This window comes from Pinus tabuliformis, chromosome 5_2 (assembly GCF_031772625.1).
Source record: "Pinus tabuliformis cultivar Carrire ecotype Pingquan chromosome 5_2, CPIR1, whole genome shotgun sequence".
NCBI lineage: Eukaryota > Viridiplantae > Streptophyta > Pinopsida > Pinales > Pinaceae > Pinus > Pinus tabuliformis.
This window is the reverse complement of record NC_142306.1, coordinates 195,318,241-195,340,450: the sequence shown is the minus strand read 5'-3', so window position 1 is coordinate 195,340,450 and position 22,210 is coordinate 195,318,241.

Sequence of the window (22,210 nt, the reverse complement as noted above, 5' to 3'; positions counted from 1 at the left end):
TAGGAAGAGTCATTACCCAAAATCTTCCTTCTGGACTGAATTCTATTGAAGAACTTGTTACTCCGGAAGAAGGTACATCTATCCCTGAAAACCAACCAACTATAGAACTTAGGGAGTGTGAATCGATCTTTTACAGTCCACCTAGGAGGGAAGCTTGGTATCTTTCATTGACCAATTTCTTAGAAACCCGGGACTAAGTTTTTCACCACCTCGCATTCCTTTTCATCTAACAACTAGAGGTTATTATCCTCCTTTGAATATGTCACTCCAGTCATCCATGTTTTCTCAATCTCCAGAAACATTTTTATATGGCGGTCCTTCTGTTCCCTCTGGGTATGAGTCACTTACTGGTACTATTTTGGGAGCATCTCCTTAACCTGTTGAACAAGGGTTATTAACTGGTAATAACGGAACTAAACCATTGAGTGTAGAAGACATTCTTATGATGATAGGTACCATTCTAAATTAGCAGCCTCAAGGTAGTCAGTTACCGCCTGGGGGGCAACCTCAAGGTCCTCAATTATCGCCTGGGGGGCAACCTCAAGGTACCCAGTTACCACCTGGGGGGCAAACTCAAGGACAGTACATACCTTTGGGACAGTACATTCCTCAAGGTCAACCCTAGACTTAGTACGTAACTCAAGGTCAACCCCAGTATCAATATATGCCTCAAGGTCAACCCCAATTTTAGTACATGCCTCAAGGTTATCAACCTCAAGGTCAGTACCCAACTCAAGGTTTCCAACCACCTTCAGGTCAATCATTTGTCCAAGGAGCTGGAAATGTACCTTTGAACTATCAACCCTACCCTCAACCCGGTTATGGTCCTCAATACACTCAACCTTCTATGGGTCCATACCCCGGAATGAATGTAGTGTGGGATCCATCTCAATCCCAACAGATCTTGCAACCGATTGTGCAGTTATCATCTCAATCTAGACAACCCTTGGTTTTTGGTTCAACCCAGCAACCTGTCCAGCCTACTATTCAAACTTCCGCACCTGGTGTAGTTTCTTAGCCTGGGCCTAGTTCACCTCGAACTTCACGTCAAACGACTACTGCAACTGCCGCAAAATCTGTTCAATCTACCCCACCTACTTCTGGAGTATCGGCAGCTCCAGTTTCTACTATTCCTGCATCAACTCCTCAAGCATCTTTACCTCAGTCTGGACCCACAATTCAGACTTCGGTTCAAATGCCTGTAGGACAACCTGGTCCAAGTATAGTTGCCACAAGTCAACCTCAATTTACTTATCAACTGTACCAGGGACAGTACCAATTCGGTCCTGCTGTGCAGAACCTAGTCTATCAGTATCAACCATACCCTGGATATACTTATCAACAACCTCAACAACCCCAGTACGGTCCGGTTAATCCTGGTTTTCCGGGAGGATATAATATCCCAAATGCCATTCCAATTCCAAGTTATCCTAGATATCCTCCTCCTGGGGCTGGTCTTATGACCCAGGGTTTTCGAGACCTTAATCTTCAGTTACTGTTCATTGCAACTTTGGACTTGCCTGATTTGTTGCACCTTATGATGATCTGATTAATTATCTTCCGTTTTGGCCGCCAATGCCGAATAAGTTGCCCAGTGACATCCCAAAGTTTGAAGGTAAATCAGGAGAGGATCCGTCAAACCATGTGATGACTTCTCACCTCTGGTGTACATCTAACTCCATTTCAAATGATTCAATTCGTTTATGTCTTTTTCAACGCACTCTAATTGGTCTTGCAGCCAAGTGGTACATTGAGTTACCACGAGCCTCTTTTTATAACTTTAGTCAGCTAGTTACTTCATTCCTAACTCATTTTCAGTTGCCTGTCAGATATGACAATGGCACGGAATTATTAACCTCATTAAAACAGTGAACTTGCACTTACATTTCAAATCAAATTCATGAATGGAGACGTTGACGACGTTTAGTGAAGGTTTTTATTCCGGATCAGGTCTTAGCAGAATGGTTTGTTAAATCATTATTACCTAAAATCACTGAGGATGTAGCTAAGGCAGGAGTTGTTACTAAAGAGCAAGTAATTGTTCAAGATCAGTACCTTGACCTCGTTTATACGCAGTCGGGTACTTTACACGAGAAAATCCCCGACCTTCCTAAACAAAATCAAATAACTGCAGCTCCTTCAGGGTCTCATGCCACTGATGGTATGATTGGTATAGTTAACACCAAAAGTAAGAAGAAATATTTCAAGAATTCTTCTCCTATCATAACTTTACTAGATTCCCCGACAGGAGACTCTTCCGCTGAAATTTCTGCCGATATTCATGTCATAGAGTCATCTACAGCTAAATCAAAATCCGGCGGTAAGAAGAAGGGAAAGAAGAAAAATAAATCAGATAAAAATTCGAAAGAGAAACTAGATAAAATGGAATCTACTGATGAAAAACGTAAACCTCGTTATCCTTGTCTCATTTGTGACGAAGAGCATTTTACAAGAGACTGCCCTCATCGCATTGAGGTTACGAAAATCGTCAAAGGTTCTCAAATGCCTACTGTCTTGAAGGATCCTTTTCCTAGTCAAGATAGTAAGATGATAGGTTCTTCCTCAAATGCCTTAGAAGAACCCATAATGATGATGTCCAATGTTAGGATTGTGACATGATCACAAGATTATGGAAGTAAAAGTCTTGTTGGTGGTAAGGAAGCAGAATCTTCTAATTCGAACCCATCAACTTCAACTCCTAGTTCCGATCCGCTACAGATCGAGAAACCTAACCCAGACTTAGTAATCAAACTACCCACTAAGGGTATACTTTGAAAGTCATCTTTCAATCCACATGCAAGAGCTGCTCAGAGCTATAACATTGTTGAAGATTCAGCTATTTCACCTTCAGCAATGTCGGCTTTGGAGGTGCTGCAATCATGTCCAACAGAGCGTAAATTGCTATTTTTGGCTATAGGAGCTGTTGATATTCAGGAATGGAACCTTATACTCTTCGATTTAGAAAATAGTACACCTCACTTGCCTCATCAAATGGCTTTCCAGATTCCATTGTTAGTCAAAAACAGACCTTGCTATAGGACTGTAATTGATGAGGGAGCTTCAACGTGTATTATGTCGATCCAGTGTTGGAGATCACTTGGTTCTCCTACACTCAATCAATCCCCGACGATTCTAAAGGCTTTTGATGGCCGTGGGTCCCATCCTTTTGGCATTCTATAGGATTTACCTATAAGGGTTGAAGGAAAAACTGTTAATCTAGATGTGGAAGTGGTTGATGCCCCTCTAGATTACAACCTTCTCTTGGGTCGTAGTTGGTATTACGCTATGACTGTTGTTGTTTCATCGGTCTTTCGGCTTATAAAGTTTCCTCATAACGGAAATATCATAACTATAGACCAGCTAACTTATTATTCATCCAACCCAGCCTCTTATGAAAGTATCCAGCATGTCGGCAAAACAACTATCCCTTAAAAGGATGTTGGAGTAGGATTAGTTAAAGATTCTGGTTTACTAGGAACTTTTTCCTTTCCTCCTCCTAACGTATCGCCTTCTACTGCAATCATTCATATGATTTCATTAGACACTATTGTTTATGATGATCCTTGGATCGTACCTTCCGAATCTGAGATGGATTCATTTGGTGATGCTATGCCTTTGAGTCCCTATGAAATTGCGTATCAGGCCATACAATCATTTTCCGACCCTTCTTCAACCGAAATTGACTTAATGAATGTGGTCCATGAAGAATCGCTCCCAACATCAAACTCAGATTCAACAACTTTTTCCGAACTTGTTCACACTGATGAGAATATTTGTGAAATTTTGTCTATTGATGATTTACCATGGGAAGATATTCATCATAGATCTTCGTTCTTACCTGAGATTGATCATTTTGAAAATGATTTTTCATCTATTTTTACAACTAATTATGTAAAGGAACCACAGAATCCATTGCAAAATCGTAATTCTGAGTTAAATTTGGGAAATATTTCTCGAATAGTTCCTGTCGACATTTCGGTTAAACCTGGAATTGTTGAAAACATTCATATAGGTGCCTCCTGTATGGAAAATGAACTCCAAACATATAAGGCCCTATTTCAAGAATTCCAAGACATGTTTGCCTGGTCATATGAAGAAATGCCAGGAATTGATCCAGTAATTGTTGTTCATGAAATCAAAACTTACCCGGATGCTAAACCCGTCTGGCAACGTTTGCGTCAGATCCACCCGCGAAAAGCTGCTGCTATTAAAGCAGAAGTTGAGAAATTACTTAAAGAAGGTTTCATTTATCCAATTCCCTTAACGGATTGGGTATCGAATATTGTTCTTGTTAATAAAAAATAAGGTACAATAAGAATATGTATTGATTATAGGGATATTAATCGAGCCTGTCCAAAAGACAATTATCCAACTCCATATATCGATCAAATCATTGATGATTGTGCTAGCGGTGAAATATTCTCCTTTATGGATGGTTTTTCTGGTTACAATCAAATCAACATTCTACCTACCAATCAACCAAAAACGGCTTTCATTTGTCCATGGGGGGACGTTCGCTTACTGCAAATTACCTTTTGGGCTGAAGAACGCCAGACAAACTTTTCAAAGAGCTATGTCTTACACGTTTCATGACATCAAGCACATTGTGCAACCCTATCTTGATGATTTACCTGCTCATTCATTACGTAGAGCTGATCATCTCATTCATTTACGAGCAATCTTTATGAGGTGTAGGCATTATCGAATTAAGTTGAATCCACACAAATGTGTTTTCTGTATAGAAATGGGTCGGTTACTGGGATTTTTTGTTTCGAAAGCTGGCATTCATGTCGATCCATCGAAGGTTGAAGCTATTGTCAAATTGCCTCCTCCTTCGACTCTTCGCCAACTCCAAAGTTTGCAAGGGAAAGCAAACTTTTTACGTTGATTCATTCCTAAATACGTCGAGATAACAAAGGGTTTTACCAGGTTGTTGAAATAGAATACTCCTTTCTTTTGGGATGAGATAGTTGAGAAATATTTTGATGCACTAAAACACGCGTTGACCCATGCACCGTTATTGCATCCTCCCAACTACAACCAGGACTACTTCTTATATCTCACTGCCTCTCATTCCACCATTGGGATGGTATTAGTTCAGGAAGATGAATTTGGTAGTGAACATGTGATTTATTACCTTAGTCAAACTTTGAATCCAAGTGAGCTAAAATATTCACATGTGGAGAAATTGGCCTTGGCAGCTGTTCAAGCTATCCAACGATTTCGTCATTACATTTTACTACGCAAAACTACGTAATTTCTGACTGTAACCCTATGATCTCTATTTTGACCAAACAATTGCTAGGGGGCAAGTATTCCAAATGGATTGTTATCGTGTAGGAATTTGAATTGGAGTTTGAAAAATCTAAGTCAAAGAAATCTTTAGTTTTTGTAGAGTTGATGTGTGACTTCCCGCGTGCTGATACTGAAACTGTGGCGGAAGAGCCCATTGCAGACGAATCCTTGTTTCTTATCAGAACTCTTGATCCATGGTATGGAGATATCATAGTTTATCTCCAAACCCAATCCTTTCAGTCTGAAATTTCAAGATCTCAGTGTCGGAAAATACGATTCCAATCCTAGCAATACAAAATTATTAGAGATACACTTTACCGTGGTGGGGTGGACTCTGTTTTCTGACATTGTTTAACTCATGAGGAAGCTGAAAGGGTTCTAAATGACTGTCACTCTGGAGCGTGTGGTGGTCATATGTCTGGGTTTTCCACAGCCAAAAAATATTGCGCGCTGGCTATTTTTGGCTCTCTTTGTTTAAAGATTGTATGGACGCGGTCCGAAAAAGCCACAGCTGCCAAATTTTTGATCGAAAGATGCGTGCTCCACCTGCTCCTCTCCACCCTATAATTTCCGTCGGTCCTTTTGCGAAATGGGGTATCGATTTTATTACATGTAACCCTCACTCGGCCGGGGGCCATGCATATATCATCCTTGCGATAGATTATTTTACCAAGTGGGCCGAGGCGATGCCTACATTTTCGGCAGACGACAAAACTGCTGCAATTTTCATTTTCAGTCATATAATTAATAGATTCGGTGTTCCACAAGTGATTATCACTGATCATGGGTGTCATTTTCGAAACATCATGATGACTGATCTTACAGATCAACTTGGCCTGTGTCACGATAGTTCTACTCCATATTACCCGCAGGCTAATGGTCTGGTTGAAGCAATCAACAAAGTTCTAGTCATTATGATCCGACGAATCATTGGGATTCATAGGTTGAATTGGCATAACATGTTATTTTCAGCGCTTTGGGTGTATCAAACCTCAGTAAAAACATCAACTGGTTTCACTCCTTTCCAACTAGTTTACGGTTTGGAAGCTATATTACCCATTGAATGCAAAATTCCGTCATTGCAAATGGCCATAAAATTACTTCCAGCCACTTCCAAAGAGGAGAAACATTTGATGTACTTGGCTCAGCTAGATGAGAATCGACGTGATGCTGTACTAGCAATCGAAACTCATTCCAAACGTACTAAAGCTCAGTATGATCGAAATGTTACACCTCATAATTTTTCGGAAGTAGACCTAGTCTTACTGTACGATCAAGCAAATGATAAGCTAGGCACTGGAAAATTCGTTCCCATGTGGCATGGTCGTTATGTTGTCAAGCGAAAGCTGGCAAAAGGGGCCTATGAATTGGTAGATTTTGACGGTGTCTCTTTAGGTAAACCCAGAAATGGTCTTTGCCTGAAAAGATATTATGCTTAATTCTGGGTATGGAGATTTTAGTTAGATTAGTTTTCTTTCTAGCTGGTGTGTTTTAGATTAGAAAAGTGTGCTTAGTTTAGAGAGTGTTTTTGTCATTATTCCTGCTTATCTTGATTTTACTCTTGATATTGCAGATGTCGACGTATCTTCAAACATACATTGGTTTCGCTGGTGGTGCTTGTCGTAATACACAGAACATCTCTTCCGCAGCTTGGGTTATCTATTCACCCTCTGATGAGTTGGTATCTATGCATGGGGTAAGCCTCGGTCAAACAATGAACAACATTGCAGAGTATAGTGCAGTGATTGAGTTATTATGTAAATCCATCTCATTTGGGATTCAGAGTTTGATTGTGAGGTTAGATTCTGAACTCGTTGTGTTACAGCTTAATAGAGTTTATGCCATTAGAAATCGAGTGTTATTGAGATTATTTTTGAGAGTTCATCTCTTGGAATGTGAATTTGACTATATTGAATATTAGCATATTCCAAGATATTTAAATACATTAGTACATGCAATTTCTTCTCGAATGTTAAGTAGACATTTGCAATAATCAAATAGTAAATTTAAAAAAATTTCATAACATGTTTTAGAAGATAGCCAGTAATAGTGATATAGCATAGCATAGGAGTGTGTCAAATATACATCGTCTTCAATCATAGGTTGAAAAACACCTTATGATTGGAAAAAATGATAGTACAAAAAGAAAAAATGTCATATGAGTTTACAAAAGGTGATCATCCTATCACTGGTGATGATCATGATAAGAAACCACTATATGGGCCAACCTACAAAGAAACCTCCTGAAAGGTGCTGGGACCCCAATCACATAGCATTGTAGCCTAAGAGGAATGTCATCTATGCTAGTCTCTGGAATGTCTGCTGTCAAGCGATCTAGATGGTTTTCCAATTCGGCCAGGTTCTCTGTAGATTCGTCCCGTGGGGCTGGTGCTGCTGCAGCTGGCTGTTTCCTCTCATAGGGCTGGAGGGTGGCTGGTCGTCGTGGACCCACATCTGCATTTGAAACTTTTTACCATCAGTTTTGAGATGATTTAAAATATATATATATATATTTAAATTAGAAAATGTTGAAAATGATTTTACCTGAGTCATCCCATTGTTCTCCTGGTGGAAGAGCCATGTCTGGGTCACCACGATAATCCATCCCAGCATAAGGAAAATCTTAAATCGCAAAAACATGGCTCTCCAACCAATGAAAATACTCAGGAGGAAATCGAACAATCTCTGAACCCTCCTCAAGATGATGGGCCATAATTGCAACCCAATGCATAAGCTTGGGCTCTCGAGGAAGTCCAGCTTCAACGGAAATATGTTGTGGGACCAACATTGGGACCCTCTCTAGACCAAAGCTTACAACTAAGAAACCATATCCAAAGTTTTTCAGTTGTCCATTCTTTGCTCTAGTCAGTTGGCATTTTACATTAGACAACACAGCTTCGCACCAGTTGAAGACGGTGCCTCGAAAATAGTCTACTACCATCCGCATTTGGGATATGATGGCCATATGCAGTGTTGCACTTCCGTAGGGTCTGGTGACAGTAAATGTAATCACTTTGAATTCAGGACGAGAGATGGTTTTGATATCAATCCCTTTGTCCTTAGTTTGGTCGTTACAAAACTCTAGTCGAAGGCTATCGACAGACTGGCCACTTGGCCTAGTCCTGAATAGAGTCAATTGTTCACCTCTCGTGGGAAAACCAGTCAAAAAGTAAATGTCCTCTGGCTCCATTTCAAGCTAGTGGCCAACAATAATGAAACACTGGTCCTGTATATTCCACCTGTCCACCAGCCACTGCAGAAAGTCTACTTGGGCCCTCATGCCAGGTATGGCCCAGAATTTAAATAACCCACATGCCTTCAATGCATCTATCGAAGGTTGATGATTAATTGCGGTGAGGTCCGCATCCTCGTGCTCCCGTTCCCGCCAGCTAAGCATGGTGTATACCCTACATCGAAAGAAAAGGCGGATTAAAACATTTTAAATCAAAGTTTTTAGGTGGGATTTGAAGAATTTGGAATTTTAGAACCTATGCCGTGGGGACCGCACTCTCCAGTTAGAGACAATGTGTAGGTCTACACTCTGCCCGAATAGTAAGTGTGGGCCCCTGGCTTTTTCCTGTGTAGGAAAAAGTCGGGGTCCACAGGTTTCGCGTGCTGCGCCTGCGGACCCCCGCGAGCGGACTTTTAAACAAAATTCTTCCTAAAAATCAAAATAAAAACCTAAAAACAAAATTCAAACGGTTGAAATGCAAGAGTAAAGTGATGTGGATTACCTGGAGGTGACAGTGTTCGATTCCAACGAATGGATTTTCCACAATCTTCACGGGAAGTTTCTTACCCAAAAGCTCTCTTTCTCACTCTGAAGTCAAATGGTAAAAATGAATTTACAAAAGCCCTTTTTATAAGCTTTTTTGAATAAATGAATTTTTAATTTGTTTATTTTTCACTTTAAAGAGGTAACTTTTTTATGCATTTTTATTTATTTTTAAACAGGTATGAGTAATGTTTGAGTTTTTGTGCAGAATACCAGATATTTTAGGAAAAATTGATCATTTTCAACAAAAACATTAGAGTCATATTTAAGCTCTTTTCTGACTCTTGAAATATGAAAAGATTGTTGAGTTTTTCTTTTTAAGCTCGTTAAAACGAAATTAAAAATACGGTCCACTTACAACTCTTTTCTGACTGTATAAACATGAAAAGGTTGCTGAATTTTTGTCATTTCAAATTCGATATTGGTTATAAAACGACGTGTCTTTGGTCGCTTTTTTACTTTTTCGGATCAGAGACACTAATGATGAAAAGTACTCCTTGATCGTAATGGTCAAGCGGTTCTCTCAAGTATTATTTTATACTTTTTCGTGCTTGGGAGACACAAATTTACGAAAAAGGACAACCATGGAGTTTTCTCAAGTTTTTCTTCTAACTCCCTAAAATTGAAAAATGCCGAGTTTCTCCTATACTGGACTTGTTAAAATTTAACAGTAAAGGACCTGTTCAATTACAAACAGGAACGGACCACTCCTTCTTAGGGTTTGAATTTAAACTAAGTTGGACTCATCTGAAGGATGAGCTTATAATCAAGTAAATGTTATCCTCCTCAAGCTTGTCAAAAATAAAGAGGTACTTGCCAGAAATGGTGGGGGAAAAGAGGGAAAAATGAACCTGTTTGTCATGTTTTGTGTCTCAGAAAAACATTTAACCACTCCTGAACATGACACTTTTTGTTCACTTGGGTTGGGAAATCCTTTGCCTAAGAGTTAATCAAACCATATTGAAAGCCTTCAGCCGGTTTTTGGGTATTAGGTTTGGGTCAATTGTCACCAAACCATTTGTAGTGTCGTTATGTGTTCAAGAGGTCAATGCAAATAAACCATTCAACTGCAAAATATCTCTCATCCATCTTGACCATCCCTGAGTCAGTCCTTGCAACTATATTTCTTCAAACTTGATCTATGATTTCGTGTTGTGGGCTTGCCTACGATGGATGGCTTTCTATCGACTTTAGCTCATTATCTAGAAAGATGATCTAGAAATCATCAGTACCTTGGGATTTGCATTCCTCAATGGCAGGTTTCTCGCCTTCAACGATAGGTTGCATCATTGACCTTCGATCAAAGGATTCTATGACATGTTCGACATCAACACATCTATTCACATTTCATGGATTGTACTGAGTACTTTGAGAGCCATTGACATTACTAGCGGTTTCTCTCACACTTGTTAACAATTTACATCATTGACTCGTAATCAAGTGTTTTCTACCATGTTCGACTTCGACACATTCATTCACATGGATAGAATCGTACTATTTCAGGAAGTAGAAATCAAGACCCTGGATCTAGTTTCCACCATCCAGGCTGCGAGGAATTTTGTATTCATTATACATTGGAATATTCATAAACAGATGGTTGTGCCCATACTGTGTCTACATATGTCTATACTTGTGATGTATTGCAAGAACATTCCTATATCAGAGCAGTTTAGTTAGTTTTCTAGTCAGTTTTGATCTGAGTATGGGAATGCCTACCTGAGCGATGATATGATCTCATATATATATCTTTTGTATTGAATGCTTTTACAGGTTCCAACCAGGCTCTCCACAAGATGATCCTCAAAATGATAAAGTGCTTCACTCTTCTTAGATTACAAATATTATCTATTACAGACTTCGCACTTTAGGGGGCAATCTGTTACACAAAATATTGTCACCATGACTTTTTGCAGTCAGTGTGAGTCTATCACCACTCATGCTGTCCTCCTTTGCAAGTCTTAAACCTCAGCTCTTCATGTCAAGCCTTAAAAATGAGAGGAAGTCCTTGAAAATCTCTAAAACTCTGGTTCCACACTTTCTCTTAGCATTACCTGTGGTCCCGCACTCCTTGGTCATGTTCCCTGCGGACCTGCCTGCTCTGTCTCTAAAGGAATACGTGCGGACCCCTATAAAAGTAAAAAAGGCCCAAGTTTATTATTAAAAACTCACTTTGGATTAATTCTAGATGCTTCTAGAAGGAATCTTCAGGTGGCAAGTTTGCTTCTAGGTGGTTCATACATCCCATAACTAAAGGAGGTAACCCCTTGATGAGAGGAGCTTATCCCTTTGAAGGAGGACTCTATCCCTTTGAAGGTGGACCTGGTAACTTCCTTCCTCTGCACTATAAAATGAGGCATTGGGCTGGTTGCTGGGGAGGTTGAAAGCTGAATATTTTTTAGGGTAAATGCTGTTGGAATTTAGACTTCCTAATTGAGCTTGAGAGGAGAGATTACATACCTTTTTATCTCTTTGGGAAGAGAGTGAAGCTTTTCAAAGTAGAGGAGATTCTTGCTGGACCCTGGGAGGATCTTGTACAGCATCAAGGCACCAATGTTGTAAAGTTATTCTTTCTTTAAAGTTAATACAATCAGATTCATTTTTCTCAATAAATTGTCTTCTATGGTTTATTTCATGAATTCCTTGATCATCATGATAAATATGGTTTATTATATTGGCTATGCAGGTGTTATTTGATGTGTGTGTGTTTGTGTTTGTAGGTTCTTTAATAGGAAGCTCATTTGGATGAACGGAGCGTGGCTTCCACAAAATGGCATTGGACTTGAGGTAGGGTCTAAAAAATCTATTGGCTTTTATTTATAAATCACAATATTTAGAGAAAGATAGAATTTGTTTGTCTTGCTTGTTGCTAGATATCCATAGATACTAGGGAGATCGGTCTTTTCCGCAAGAACGATTTATCTACCCGACAGATACTAAAGAAGGTGCTTATGCTGGAGAACAAAGTGTGATGTGCTTTCTCTCATCCCCATGTGCAATAATAATACTTCCCAATCGGCATCATATAAAGGCATCAATAGTGGCTGACCACAGTTTGCCTAATATTAGAGGATGTCCTCCTAAGTTTTTTTTCGGCTGCAAAATGAGGAAGTCTATAGTATACTCCTATGAATCCAGAGAGACTATGATATCTTCTAATATTCCTTCTGGTATAACCTTAGATCTATCCGCTAACTCTAAAATGGTAGTAGTAGATCTAATGTTGTTTAAAACTAAATGTTTCATTGTCTCTGTAGTCATTACATTTATAGCTACTCCCAAATCTATTAATGTGTTTGGAACTCAAAAATTATTTATTGAAATAGTAACCATAGGGATACGAGGGTCAATATATTTTTCGACTGCTGTCCTTGTAGACATGGGGCTAGCTAGTTTTCCAATGACTTGGATTGTAGTAGGATCATTTTTCCTTTTACCAGTTTTCTTGATGCATAACACCTTTACTATTTTAGCATAAATTGGAATTTCTTTTATTGCCTGTAATAAAGGAATTTTGACATAAGAATTTTTTAATTCATCCAAAATATCAAATTCAGGAAGAGACATTTGAGTTTTCTTCTCTACTAACCTTTCTGGATAGGGTGGTGTTTGATTTATTAAAGTTTTTCCTTTCTCACTTTGATTTTCTGAATGTGATGTTTCAGGTTGTTCTCCTTGTTTAGCTAGCTCTTCTATGATCGGAGGAGAATGTTTATGCAGTACTTTCCCAGACCTTAAATGGACATCATTTATGGGAAGAATGGAGTATGTTGGAAAATATGTTGCTTCTTCCACATTGTATGTAGGTTTATCCATTTTGTTACTTAGATTTTCTACTGGCTGAGTTGGTAGTTGAGTTGGTCTAGGCGGGTGCGAAGGTAGCTGTAGCTGCTATGGTTGAGTTAATAATGGTGTGGAATTTTGTTGTATAAATGGCATGGATTACGTATATTATTGAAATTGTTGGTATGTAAATGGCTATTGATATTGTTGTTGGTATTTTTTTTGGTATTGTTGAGGATACATTTGTTGAGGTGGTTTATTTCCATAACTATATCCTCTCCAACCTTGTGCAGATTGGTTTTCATATTGTTGTGGAGGCCAAGCTTGCCACGACATTAGGGTATTCCAAGAATTTTGCGGAGGATACTGATAGTTTTGTTGAGGGAATTGACGAGGAATCCTTGGTTGCCAAGGCCTTCTTGGTTCCACATAGTAAAAGCCTTCTACTCCTTGTACTTCTTCCATTGGATTCATTTGAAATTCTTCTAACTTTAGACAATTTTCTGTTGAATGGTTTTTTTTGCACAAGCCACATACATGAATACTATCTAAAGGACGTTCTCTTGATGGATGCTTCTTTCTACATTTGGGACAAAAGATTGCTAAGATTTGTTCCTATTCTTGTTTCTTCTTGTTTGCTTTCAGAATATCTGCTTGTGTCCCTAATGTACTTAAAATATATGTTTTGAAGTTTTCAAGCAAACTCCCTATCTTTGCTCTTTACCCCTCTAGCTACTGATTTTGCTTCTTTTGAACTAATATCTCTCCTTCCAGTTTTTCATCTTCCTCTTGAATATTTTTGACATAGCTTTGCAATTTCATGAAATGGCAAGTTTGAAACATCACCATTGCCCATCACATTCAAAATGTCAAGATATTCATGTCTTATATCTTTTAGAAAAATTGTGCAGATGGTATCTAAGTTCAGAGAGTGTTGTTTAGATTTTTGAAGATTGTAAGAAAATCTTTCCAGATACTCTTCTAAACTTTCATCTTCTTGTTGTGTCATTCTGAAAACATCCTCTTTTGATTCCCTAGGCCTGCAATAGGATTGATACTTTTTAAGAAAACGTTTCTTCATGTCATCCCAAGAAGTGATTGTACGTTCTCCTAAACCCATGAACCATTTTATTGCTGCTCCTTTCAAAGTAGTAGAAAAGAGACGAAGCTTGTATGTGTTATATGTGTATCCATAAGTTCTACACAAGATATTGAATTCAAACATAAATGAGTCACAATCTTCTGTTGATAGTCCATAAAAGTTAGGCAATACAGAATGTGGAATGTTTTTCATTTTCACTTCTTCTCCTAATATTGCACTCGTAGCTAATATTGGAAAGCCAAAAGTAGCTTCATGATCATCTTGTTCATTATCATTTAGTATTTTGTTATCATACTATGTTTTTCTTTCTTCTTTTCTCTTCCTATCAACCTCTCTTCTTGCTTCTTCCTCTCCTTGTCTTCTCCATTCTCTTTGTTGTCTTTCATATTCAAGTCTCTATTCTAGAGTGAGAATAATAGCTCCTTGTCATTCCTTTGTCATAGTTTCAACTATTTTGATGAAAAATTGAGATTCAAGTTGTTGCTTGTTTTTGAAAATAGGTTGATCTAAGGGTTCAAATATGGGTTAATCTATTGGTTTAACAATTTTCCTTATTTCCTTTTGTTTTTCTGAAGTGAGTGTTGCTTTTGGAGTTTGTTTTCTTTTTACCTCCCATGCTAACAAGGTTTGTCTTTCAATTAAAGTTAATCTTTGCCCTATTATTTGTTTTTCTTCTGATTCCTCTATTGTTGGTTTACCACCAACAAGTGTAGTTAGTCTTGATGGTTCTAATTCTATGGATGGGGGTTTTTGTTTAATAAATCTACCTTTCTGATCTATATTTCTAGGCATAAATAAATATAACTAAGAGAAACATAACATAACTAAATTTTTATTGTTTTTGTTTTTTTTGTGTTTTTGTTTTTTTAGCTTTTGTTTTTATCCTCTAATTGAAAATGTTGATGAATGCCTCCTGAGCAATGGCGGCAAAATTTTGGGCTAATTTATTAACACAAATTAAGACAAGTATTTCATTATCAGTCCAAGTTTGTAAAACTTGGAGACATGTCCAAAATGTATGGATATTAGATGTAGTCAAGATTAGAAGATAAAATATGAAGAACTAAGAAAATGCATAATGTAAGTATAAATCTAATTAAATAATTTCTAATTCACTAATGCAATATATGTGAAATGAAGTGGCTCCTAACTTAGGAAATCCATTTGTGTCCTTCTTCTACAATATTACTTGATGAATAGAAATCAAAAACCATTAATTGACAACAACTTAAGATGCACAAATAAATAATGAAAGAGGATCCTAACTTAGGAGATCCTTGATATTCCTCATCACAAATTCATTCATCATAATGCTATTGTTAGAAAACTGGAATTGCGTAAAAATACTTGAAAGCATTAAAGATGAACTCTAGTTTTTATTCATGAATCCAATAGAAGGAGGGTTCAACTTGAACACTGGATTGTCCCTTCATGTAAAGATGATAAATAAACCAAGATTCATCAACAAACATAAATCATCATACATCAAATCAAGTAATAAAATCTAAATCAAAACAAGTAAACAAATATGAAGCAACTAGTTTATGAAAACAAAGCTAGTTTAGTAATGAAGTGTACTTAGCTTGGAGTGGAGGCCCTCCACCCTTGCTTTGCAGACTTGAAGAGATAATCAACTACTAAAAATTCAGTCAGTAATCCACACCATTCAACAATAAAATGAAGGTAGAACGTGTTCCTCAAATTAACTTCGAATATTCAGATGTCTCAACATAAAATTATAGAAATTCTACATACATAAACCTTCAAAGTTTTGGATTAAATAGAAGATTGCGAAATAGATTGATATAGAGTATCTCTAAAAACTACATCTATCCATATCGACTTATCTAAGTTGATCTCATCCAACCTATCACTAAAAATATGGAAAATCCCATGAAATCATAAAACTGCCTATTTCCTAGGGATTTTCTGAATGAGTGGCCCTATTTGAAAAGCTTTGACCAGGCCTGGTTAAGCTTTGTTTGACCGAACAAATAGGAGTTAGTTCAGTCCTAGTTCGAAAGATTTCCATAAATGTATCTTGCTCATTCCCAAGTGTCCTACAAATATGACATCCATATAGCTATTACGGGAATTTTTTATTCCATCCAAATATGCACTTGAAATTCAATTTAAATAAAAACTTTGAAAAATTGGAAAATTAAATTTAAATACCTGAATATGCATAAATACATCAAAATGAGGTGGATGTGATGGTAAATGGATGAAAAATATTGAAATTAAGTATGTTTTCTTAAGCAAAACTGGACCAAAAATGAGGGCCAACAATTAACATTTATGTTGTTATAGCTTATGAAGAAAAAGTTGAATGCTGAAATTTTCTCTATTATATTAAAGAAATATGTTATGGTCAAATTGGTATCTTTGGCCATGACTTGAACACCACCCATCAATCTCGGGAAAAAAGGAGGCTCCATATTTAAATATCCATTCAAAGAAAATATGGAAGAATTCATCTCTTTTCTAGACCTTATTGATGTTAAACATGTCATACACAAATTCTAATTTGATTTTCTTAGAAAATTCAAATTTGAAAAAAGTATAATTAGGTGGATCTTATCTTATATTGGAAATTTGTCAATGTCGTCGTTGGTGAATGGTATACTAGTAGTGTTATTTAAATCCATAAGAGGGCTTCACCAAGGATTTCCTTTATGCCCTCTTCTGTACATTTTTTTGGCCAAACCATTAAACAATAGACTTGAACATCATAGCTTATAAGATTAGATTGTACATAGTAATCTATACATGGAGTAAAAAACATTAAGCACAACCAATTCATAGATGATAATTTTTCTTTAAGAGGAGATTCAATAATAATAGCTTCCATATTTAAAATATTCCTCCAAATATGTTTAAATGCCCAGGGAGGACAACTTAATTTAGACAAGTTAAATTTTATACACTTTGAATATCAATATCTAATCTTAGGTAGCCATTCCTAGAATTTTTTACTTCCCAATTCAATGATTCTTGTATGTTTTCACTATCTTGAAATCCCTACTTGTCTCGAGCCTTTCTCCAACCTTCTTCTCATTCTCTTCTCACCAAATCTAGGAAAAACATTCTAATGAGTTTTTCAATGGTTAAATATTGCTGGGAGACTAATTTTATTAAAATTCATCCTTTTTTCCCTCCATATATTTTAATTATTTTTCCTTTTTCCCTTGGTGGAAAAAGATATGTAATAGCAAAATAAATTTTAGGAATTTAATATCACAAGAAACTCATAACTTCCTGTAGCAAGAAGGGAAAAAATACACAATTTACTAAGAATTTGGTAAATTGGGTCATGTTGCACACTTGAAAGAGTCATGGAGACCTAGGAATAAGAGACATGTCTTTGATGAATATAAAATTGGAGGAAAACCTCCTTTTTCATCTAATCATTGAAAAAAATCATTGGTTCAAGCAAGTTCTCCAAAAAAAATATCTTGGCGAGGATAGGAAAATTCTATTTGGAGCGCCCCCCCATTGGGATTGATGAGGTTCACAAATATGGATTGTTTTAGTAGAATCCCATCCTCTTATTCGAACTAAGCTCGTATGGATCATAGATTGTGGTTCACAAATTAACTTAGGGATGAAAGTATTCTTCATTTCCCTCCTTTGAGACCAAAATACACTATTTTTCCTCTCAACGTATGAATAAAAACAAATGGAAATAAATATATTTGGAACACCTCAATTTGATCTTGTAGTTGCGAATGGATTGGATGGAATTTTAGGAATACCCCCTCTAATATTCATCCATTATCCTACCTCATGCTTTTCAATCATGCAGGTTGCGTGTCAAGTCATATGAGTGAAGAATATCAAAGGGGATCAGGAAACTCATGGTACTCCATGATAAAATGAAATAAGTTTCTTCTCCCTTCTATAGGACTCCCGATTAAATCTCATTATGGAAGAAAATATAGCATACATATGGGATTCTTAAAATCAATATTTTCTACTAGATTTCTGAAAACAAAATTTCCTACAACATAAATATCAATAAAAGACACATCTAGGGCAAATCAATGAAACAATTTTGGCTTGCATATTTACTAAACAAGCATGGAGTACAAATTTGAAATATATAGCTTGAAAAGACTCCTTTTTCCCACCCAGATCCATAATTTCTTTAACAAATGGACCAACATGCATGAAGGGTCATTTTTGGGAAAATATTTACTAAAAATATCTAGCAAGATCTTCCTAAATTCATATGTTAGAAAGTATGATTTGCTCACAATAAAAACATTTTCTAAGAGATCAGTTCTTAGAGTAGAATCATAGATAAATAGGAAACTTCCCTGTTTGTCAAAGATCTCAATTAAAAATGTTCCACAATCTCTCAAATTTAGTTCCTACATAGACAAGAAAGAATTTTGTTGTTCTACTTCAATCTAAAGATGAGCAACTCAACAACCCCTCCTCTATCAAATTAATAGAAATTTTAAATGACCTCTCTAGGAGTTTATGATATGATAAGTGGTTAGCAAAATTATGTACCTTGTTTTAATGGTGCCTCAAAATATAACCTAGGAGTGTTAGTTGCAAAGAGGGGGAGTGCTAGTGCATCTCGAGTGACATGAAGATATAGCCTTTTCATGGATTCTAGGTAGAGACTCAAATAAGAAAGTAAGGGAAAATGCAATATATCATTGAATCAATAGATCCATAACAATGTATATCATAAAATTAATCAATATGGGTGGTTTGTCTCTCATAATTAAGAATCCTAATTCACATTCTCTTCTAGTAGATAACATCCTCCTTTCAAAAGGAATTGGTTGATATTGAATCATATTTGAGAAAACTCAAATCTATAATGTATTATGTCAAAATAATAGGTGAGAAAACACTTTGGAAAACCTAGCTAGTCCTCATCAAGAAGGGACTTTGTTAATCATTGGTCAAGGCTCCCACATTCCCATCCCATGACCATGCATGCCAATGTCATATTCGACAGGTAGGTGGCAGTGATATCCTACGAGTTGATAGAAAACATGACCATAATAATTATGGAACATCCCTTATACCTTTTTTATAATATATGCTTTTATCACACTTACATAATTAACTCCTCTTTGTACTGAGAGCACATGAACCTTGAGCCTACAATGAATCTCCTTATATTTCTCTCACCATCCTTGTGATACATGGTAATTTAATAGCTTTTGTTATTTATGATAGATTGAATAGAGGTCATTATTATGGTGTCTATTCAGATCTAATTCATTATTAAAGAGGATTCCCTTGCCTATTTTTCTTGGGGGCATGGAGAAACTCCTATATCACGCCTTACTTTCGTGCTCGCTCTTCAGTTTATTTTATTCAAGGAAGTCTCTAGAAAAATATGAATTTGAATTTCATTCAAAGGGATTAGGGTTCTTCACTGAATGGCTAATCACATCAATAGAAACAAATAGGGTAGTGTTCTAGACACATAGAGGTAATGGGTGACATGAAATAGAAAATTAACCAAATTCATCTCCACCAAGTTGAATTGGTGTCCAATGGGACCTCCACGATGGAAATTCCCATAAGTTGGAGGCAAGAAATACACAGGTTAGATGATGAGATAAATGCACTCGAGTCGTCCTAGATAGATTATTTAAATTTTAGAGGACAACAAGCTCCCTATAATTTAACGTCATTAGCACTATCAATTAACACCTCCACACTAGCAGTAACCTTAAATGTGTCCCCTCAACCAACTCCATACTCATGTTAGGTAAGCAACTTTCCATGGGAGCCTCATATGCAAGTAAAGATATCAAGAAATTTCCTAAAAATAAAAGTTCTCATAACATGCTAGAAAATGTCTCATAACTCAATGAAATTATTTGAATGCAACTTGAACAATCGAAAATGGGTTTCGTACACATTTGTTTTCACATTCTAAATCTTGCATGGAATAGGGGAAATTGTTAGCAAGGATACCACATGGAAATGTAGGATGCTAACATGGAAAGTATGTACAATGACATTAAAGGATTAATGGTGGCACATGGCAAGACATGTGCACTGACAAGTTGACATTGTAGGACAAGTGGCATGCTGGCACGGCAGGTCCCTAATTGACACATGGCAACCTAGAAGCAAGTGATGTGGTAGTTAAATGGAAACATGTGGTTGGGGGATGAATCTTGCGTGGAACAGGGAAAATTGTTAGTAAGAATACCACATGGTAATGTAGGATCCTAACATGGAAAGTATGTACAATGACATGAAAGGCTTAATGGTGACACATATCAAGACATGTGCACTAACAAGTTGACATTGCAAGAAAAGTGGCATGCTAGCATGGTAGGTCCCTAGTTGACACGTGAGAACCTAGAGGCAACTGATGTGGTAGTGAAATGGAAACATGTGGTTGGGGATGATGTAACAACATGTGGTGTACAAGTAGTAGGTGAATAGGTTACAAGTGGACTAAAAAGAACATGGCACGTGGTGTAAAAGTGGTAGGTGAATGGTTTACAAGTGGACCAACAAGAACATGGCACGTGGCCTAGTTAATGGGCACGAGACTACACCTCAAGAGCAGCTAGAAGGTCCAAAGTCATTACATCCAAATTCATTATGTTTTGGGCACCACAGGGATCAAACTCCTATCCTACGGATAAGATATACAATTTCCCAATGATTGGGCTACATATTTTTCTCGTTATAGTTGTGATATAAATTTATATTTAAAATGAATTTTAAAATAGGTTGCCAAAGGTGGGAAGGTAGAGAATTCCTGTATTAGTTACAGTGAATGAGTAATCTTGTTTGTTTTATTTATACTGTGCACCAATTGTACAACCAAAATCCAAGAACATGATTTTCTTGTTTAAAATGATGTTACTAAACATATTCTAATGATTAAAGGAATGTGCTTGAATTATATTGCGATGGGACAGATTGAACTTTCATTGTAACAAGAGATGACCAACATATAATTTGTAATATTATTGGTTTGAATATTATGGGGGATTATTAAATGGATGATGTCCATTCGACCTTGGGTCTATCGACAAACAATGTTTTAAATATTAAAATAATTATCATTGCACCAAAGTTCTGTATCTTAAATTTATAACAGAGCTAAAGTCCTTTTGAGTGCTTCATTTAGTCCTTTACACCTGATTTGAATTAATTGATGGCTTAATTTCACTCATATGCATTTGATAATTTTTGACAAAGAAATTCATTTTAATGATCCAAGATAAAAAATCTAGAAATCTCATCCTAAAGTCATATGTTGGAAAGTTTAACTAACTCACAATAGAGCCATTTTACAAGAGATAAATTCTTAGACTAGAAATATAGTTGAATAGAAAACTTCCTTGGTCATTGAACATGTAAATTCAAAATGCTCCAAAATATCTCAAATCTAAATCTTGGATACACAATAAAGAAGTTGGTTCTCCTCCTTCAATCAGTCGACCACCCCTTGTCTTTCAAATCAATAGAAACTTTGAATGACCTCTCAAAAATTTGATCATTGGCTACGTTCTCACCAAAATTTTGTCCTCTATTTTGATGGTGCGTCAAAATATAACTTAGGGGTGTGAGGTGCTAGGAGGGGGAGTGCTAGTGCATCTCTGAGGACATAAAGAAATAGCATTTTACCACATTCTAGGTAAAGCCTCGAACAAGCAAGTAGGTGCAAATGCAATTTATCATCAAATCAAGCAATGCATAACACTACATATTAGAAAATTAATCATTGAAAGGGATTTATATCTTATAATTAAGACGCTTCATTCACATTCTCTTTTTGTAGATTTAAAAAATATTTAGTTGAATTTAAATTATATTCATTCATGTGTTATGTAAAATGTTCTTTTGAGTGCAGACAAAAATTCCCCAAACAAAAAAAACAATTGACCTTGAGGTAAAATTGAGCCAACATTGCTGAAGAGTTTCAAATGGGTGGTAAACACTCTCATTGTAATACATCACCAATTGGGTGTTCCCATCTAACCCCCAAAAAAACAAAAAAGTCCTTTACGTAATAAATATATATTTGTGTTATCGGCGGCATATGAGAGACAAAGATTGTGTATTTTAATAGAAATAGTGAGTGGGACTGATAAAGATTATTGGTTTAATTTGATAGAAATAGCGATGCTAGAGAGACAAAGATTGTGTATTTTGATAGAAATAACGAGGCACACCTTTTTATCAACTCAACCATTGCATCAATACACTCTACACTTTTACCCCTTGTACCTTTTTCCTTTCATATGTGAAAACTT